We start from the raw sequence: 6,000 nt of genomic DNA, 5'->3' as shown, positions 1-6,000 counted from the left end.
ACAATCAAAATCTGCTGAGAAGATCTCTAAGGCGAGAGCAAAAATCCAACGCGACTCTTGTGAGAACGCTGAAAAGCGAAAGAGACAAGAAAGATGGCCTTCGCAGCGAAATGGAGCTCATGAGAAGATACGTGGACAATCTTTGCAAGATCTTAGAGAGGCAACAGTGCGGCTACACCAAACTGACCAACAAACTCCATAAGGTGACAACCAAACAAGGCAAAGACAAGAAGGTGATGGAGTCCCTCAAGAATGACTTGAAGGCAGCGTTGGGTCAACATGAAAAGGAAATGGCAGAGCTGGAAAGAGCAACAAGCGATCGGGTCCAGAACCTCAAGGACCAGCTTACCAAGATGCGGGAAGAAGATGTGGAAAAAGACGGTGAGATCACATCCTTGCTCCTCAAGACCAAGTCTCTTCGACAGGATATTGAAGCGAACGGGGTTACTATTTCCACCCTGCATGAGAAAGTGACCCAGCTGGTCTCCGAGAGAGAAGATCTCCGCCGGGATCTGGAGGTTGCTCGGAATCAGAAGGACCTTTCTCTGAAAGAACTCCAAGAAACCAAGGAGAGTCGTAGCATCTCTGAGACGGAGCAGGAAATGGAACGAAAGTTGCAAACTCTGAGTCAAAAGCTCTCCGAGTCGACGACGGCTTTGGAGAAAAGTCTCACCAATGAGAAGATCTTGAGAACTTCCTTACGGGACGAACAGGAAAACGTGAAGAAGTTGCTCCTGCGTCACCAAACCGACGTCAAGGCGATCGCGGTCCTGAGTTACGAACAAAAAGAAGCCTTGACCTCCTCCGATGGTCTCCAGAACCGGATCCACTCCCTGAAACTCGAGAACGCGTGTGTCCAGACCAAATCCAAAGCTCTCGAGATTGAACACGACAAAGTCAAATCTCAGATCAGGATTCTCTCCGAGCACTGTCAAGAACTGGCTTCCGGCAACAACGACCTCGTTTTTGAGAATCAGGACCTCGCTGCGAAACTCCGTGCGAAGGAGAACCAGCTTACGGAACGTGAGGAGGAATCTAGCAGGAGTCTGACGCGCCTCCAAAAAGCTCTGGAAGAAGAAAAGGAGAAACGTTGCGAGTCAGAAGAGCGAGCCATTCGTGCCAGCGACGCCCTCCACAGGCAGAGGAACGTCTTTGAGAAGATAAGCCGAGAACTGGAGGAAGCTTTGAGCAAACAGCTTCAACTGCTGGAGGAGAAGCAGACACTGAGCGTGTCTTTGCAGGACGCCTTGGAGGCCAACGAGCGGCTGAGGGAACAACAAGGCGGAGCCGCTCTTCACGGGAGGCAGCTTGCCGGTGCCGAATGTATACTGCGGACCCAATCCTTAGAACAGGGGTGTCAAACGGGCGGCCCGGGGGCCGGATCAGGCCCGCTAAGCGATTGAATCCGGCCCGCGAGACAACGTTTAGAGAAGCGAAAGAGTAAAACGAGCTGCAGGTTGAAATATGTACACTTGATGTCGCCAAAGCCAGGGGCCTCTCACAATGTACTTGTATTTCTCTCTCTCTCTTTCTTTTCCACCCCTTTTCTCCTATTCTGTCTCTGTGTCTCTCTATTTCTCTTCCTTTGTTGCTCTTTGTCTCTTTCTCTCTCTGTGTCTTTTTAACTTCTTTTGCTCTAACTTCCTTTTCTCTTTCTCTCTTCATACCCTTTGCGCTTTCTTTTCTCTTTTCTCTCCTTCTGTCTTTCTATTTCTCTTTGGATTTCTTTCTTCCTCTCTATCTCTCTCACTCTCTTTTCCACCCTTTTTCTCCCACTCTATGTCTCTGTCTCTTTCACTCTCTGTGTCTCTATTTTTATCTTCCTTTGTTGCTCTTTGTCTCTTTCACTCTCTGTGTCTTTTTAACTTCTTTTGCTCCAACTTCCTTTTTCCTTTTTTCTCTTTCTCTCTTCCTACCCTTCATCCTTTCTTCTCTTTTCTCTCCTTCTGTCTTTCAATTTCTCTCTTCTTCCTTTCTTTTCTTCCTCTCCCTTTCTTTTCACCCTCTCTCGTGACTATTTCTAGCTTTCGTTAGCTCTGCCTTTCTCTCTCTCTCTCCCCCTCCATTTATCTCACTCTCTATCTCTCTCTTTCAGTCTTTCTTTGTTCCTCTATGTCTCATTCTCTCTCTGTCTTTTGCCTTCTTTTGCTTTCTCTTCATGATTTCCTTTTCTCTCTTTCTCAGCTTCTCTTCTCTCTCTTTGGATTTCTTTCTTTCTCTCTCTTTCTTCCTCCTCCCACTATTACCGGTAATCTATCTCTATTGTTTCTCACGTTCTCTCTCACTCTTCTCTCTCCCTTTTTCTCTTACTCTATTTCACACTCTCTGTCTCTCTGTTCCTCTGTCTCTTTCTTTCTCTTTTTACCTTCTTTTGCTTTCTCTTCCTTTTTTTCCTTTTCCCTCACACACTCGCGTACCTCTTCTCACTTTCTCCCCTTCTCTCTTTTTCTCTGTTCCTCTGTCTCTTTTTAACTTCTTTTGCTTTCTCTTCCTTTTTTTCCTTTTCCTGCACGCTCTCTCGCTTACCTCTTTTCACTTTCTCCCCTTCTCTCTTTTCTCTCCTCTCTTTGGATTTCTTTCTTTAGCTCTCTTTCTTTACCCCTCCCTCACTATTTCTCTTTTTATGTCTTTTGTTTCTCACATTATCTCTCTATCTTTTTTGTCCCACCCTATCTCTTTTTCTCTCCCTCTCTCTCTCTTATTTATTCCTCTCTCTTTTTCTTTCGCTGTAATCTACTAGTCCGGCCCCCGAGAGAATGTTTGTTCTATCGTGTGGCCCCCCCGAGTTCAAATGAGTTTGACACCCCTGCCCTAGAAGGACAGGGGCAAGCAGTTAGCAAGAAGTTCACGCAGACTTTTCCAGAAGACACGCTGACCTCAACTCAAATTACCGACATTTTCGACAAAGTCCCAGACACGAGAAGTTGCGCTCTGCCAGACCAGAAATGAGGTCCCCTTTCAATTTGCGAAAAACCGAAAAGAATGTAAGAAGCTAATAAGAGGATGGACCTTGGCATAGAAGAGTGTGCCGAAATACTTGTGGCAGCTGACAAAATATTTCAATGTCGTTGAAATTTTTCTTGTATTTGTGCAACCGGCCACTAGTGAAGACAATGCAGGAGTCAAGAAGGAACTACTTCTGTACTGTACCTAATACAGGTTCTTGAGGAACACCGTCAGTGTAAGGGAAGATTATGACCCTAATTTATCAATTTGGAACCAATTCCTGAGCCCTTTAGTGTTACCAGTGGTGTTCCGCAGGGTTCGGTACTTGGCCCCCTTCTTTTCAGCATTTACTTGCTTCCATGAGCTGAAATTATTCGCAAGTATAATATCAGTTTCCATTGTTCCATGCTGGTTTAAGATTAGGTAATTGTGCAATTGTAATCCTGCGCAGTCCTTTGAGACATTTTTGTGATTAAGGGCTATATGAATAAATGTGACTTGACATGGCTGACTCCCTATTGGTGTGTGAGTGTGTGTGTGTGAATGGGTAAGTGTGAAGGACATTGTAAAGCGCTTTGGGAAGTCTTCATTGACTTGAAAAGCGCTATAGAAATGCAGACCATCTACCATTTAGCATCTTGATTATCCTCAAAATGTTTGGAGGCTGACTCCCTATTGGTGTGAGAGTGTGTGTGTGAATGGGTAAGTGTGAAGCACATTGTAAAGCGCTTTGGGAGGTCTTCATTGACTTGAAAAGCGCTATAGAAATGCAGACCATTTACCATTTAGCATCTTGATTATCCTCAAAACGTTTGGAGGCTGACTCCCTATTGGTGTGTGAGTGTGTGAATGGGTAAGTGTGAAGGACATTGTAAAGCGCTTTGGGAAGTCTTCATTGACTTGAAAAGCGCTATACAAATGCAGACCAGTTACCATTTATTTCAGTCATTTATAACTTCTTTATGTATTTAATCAGTTATTCAACTTCATTTATCCAGTATAAATGATAAAACTCTTCAGCTCTGCTTGATTTTGTAGCCAAAAGTGGCCTTGAACCGTACCCCATATGCAAGAATCGGTTTAGAAACAGGGTCATTGTGCAGTGGAAGTTTCCACAGAACTGTACATTAAGTTTTGTTTTTATCAAGGTTTAGGTTTTGTTTGAGCTCACAGACTGCCTTGTTAGTAAAGAATGTTTGTAAACCATTATCCTGCACATAATAGCTGTCTGGAACCATTGTCTGTTACTCATTCGTTCCCAGAACATTTTATAATAAACCTTTCAAGGATCTGTTCAACATGCCACCCTTTGATAGCTTTCATTCTTGCTACTGTGTACTGTGTTAAATAGGGTGTAATGACATCTGAGCCCTTTAGTGTTACCCGTGGTGTTCCGCAGGGTTCAGTACTTGGCCCCTTTTCAGCATTTAAGCGGCGCTGCCACGAGCGGCTGCCTTTTCCAGCAGCTGCCCTATTGTTTTATTGTCTGCTCTCCGGTGTTTTTTCTTCCCGTTTTGACAACTACACTATGGATTACTTCTATCCAATGGACATGGGTTTTAGCGCACAAAAAATGCATGTATTCAAGGAATTTCAACTCCTTGCCCTGAAGAATTCTCGTGCCGGCGTGATGAAAGGGCCTATCGTGGAAGAAGAGCCGGACCTAGGGAAGCGGCTAGCGGCGTTATAAGTCTTCGGTACCATCCGTAATCATGGTAAATGCGAACTCACGACCAAATAAGATCATCGAGTGCTGGTGGAAAACATCGAAGCGCACAGGGAGCGCAGTTGCTGTGTTTTGCGGAAACGTGGCTCACGTTTAGCATTCCGGACGCTAACGTGTAGCCACCCGGAGCAATCCGGCTTCAACGCCGCTAAACAGAGACACGAAAGCCGGGGGGAATCGGAGAGGAGGCGGACTTGCTAACACGAGGTGGTGTATCCCTGGATTTTCACAAAGAAAAGTTTTCCATCTGCCGCAGGGATGTCGAACTTTTGGACTGGCGTGACGTCATCCACTTCGCTACAAGCACCCCTAGGGCATCATGTTCATCTGTTAATAAACAACGGGGTAGACTGCTGGAAGTGTGAATTTCCCTACGAGGATGAATAAAGTATCTATCTATCCATCTATCTATTAGGTCATATTATTCAGAAGTATAATATCAGTTTCCAACTATATCTTCCGTTGGAGGAATCTGCCACACTAAACTGTGGAAATTTAAAGGCATGCCTCACTGAGATATAAGATTGGATGTCACTCAACTTCTTGCGCCTTAACTCTGAAAAAAACGAAATGTTAGTTATTGGTCCATCTAAATGTCGTGACTGCTCTGAACATTGACAAATGTAATACCACCCAGAGTGATTGAGTCAAAAATTTAGGTGTCATATTTGACTCTGATCTGTCCTTTCAAACACATGTTGAGAATATTACTAGAACGGCTTTTATCCATCTTCGCAACATTGCTAAAATTCGCCCTGTCGGATGCGGAGATTATAATTCATGTGTTTGTTCCCTCCTATCTCGATTGCTGTAACGCGCTACTCTCCGGTCTCCCGGGGTCCAAAATCAAGAGCCTTCAGCTGGTACAAAATGCTGTAGCGAGGCTTTTGACTAAGACAAGAAAGTTTGATCACATGACCCCGACTTTAGCTAACCTGCATTGGCTCCCTGTTAGCTTAAGATGTTGGTTCTGTTCGTAGTATACAAAATCATGCATGAACTTGCTCCCTCATATCTTTCAGATTGAATTTCCCCCTATGTTCCAGTCCGGAGCCTTCGCTCTGAAAATGCTGGTCGACGAGTGATCCCAAGATCCAAGAAGAAATCAGCTGGTTCCAGAGCGTTCGACCTAGGTGCTGTGGAATGCTCTTCCCCCTGAGATTCGATCTGCAACCTCAGTGGAACTGTTTAAATCTGAGCTTAAAACACACTTCTATTCTATAGCATATGAATAACCTATATTTCATGTTGACACTATAAGGGGATGGTGTCATAATAGTCTGTAGTTTGCAATAGTCTTTGATCTGTGCAACCCTTTGAGACTCTTT

The sequence above is a fragment of the Urocampus carinirostris genome, chromosome 13 (assembly GCF_059441175.1).
Source record: "Urocampus carinirostris isolate Australia breed hairy pipefish chromosome 13, RoL_Ucar_1.0, whole genome shotgun sequence".
Classification (NCBI taxonomy): Eukaryota; Metazoa; Chordata; class Actinopteri; order Syngnathiformes; family Syngnathidae; genus Urocampus; species Urocampus carinirostris.
Note: the sequence above shows the minus strand (reverse complement) of the source record.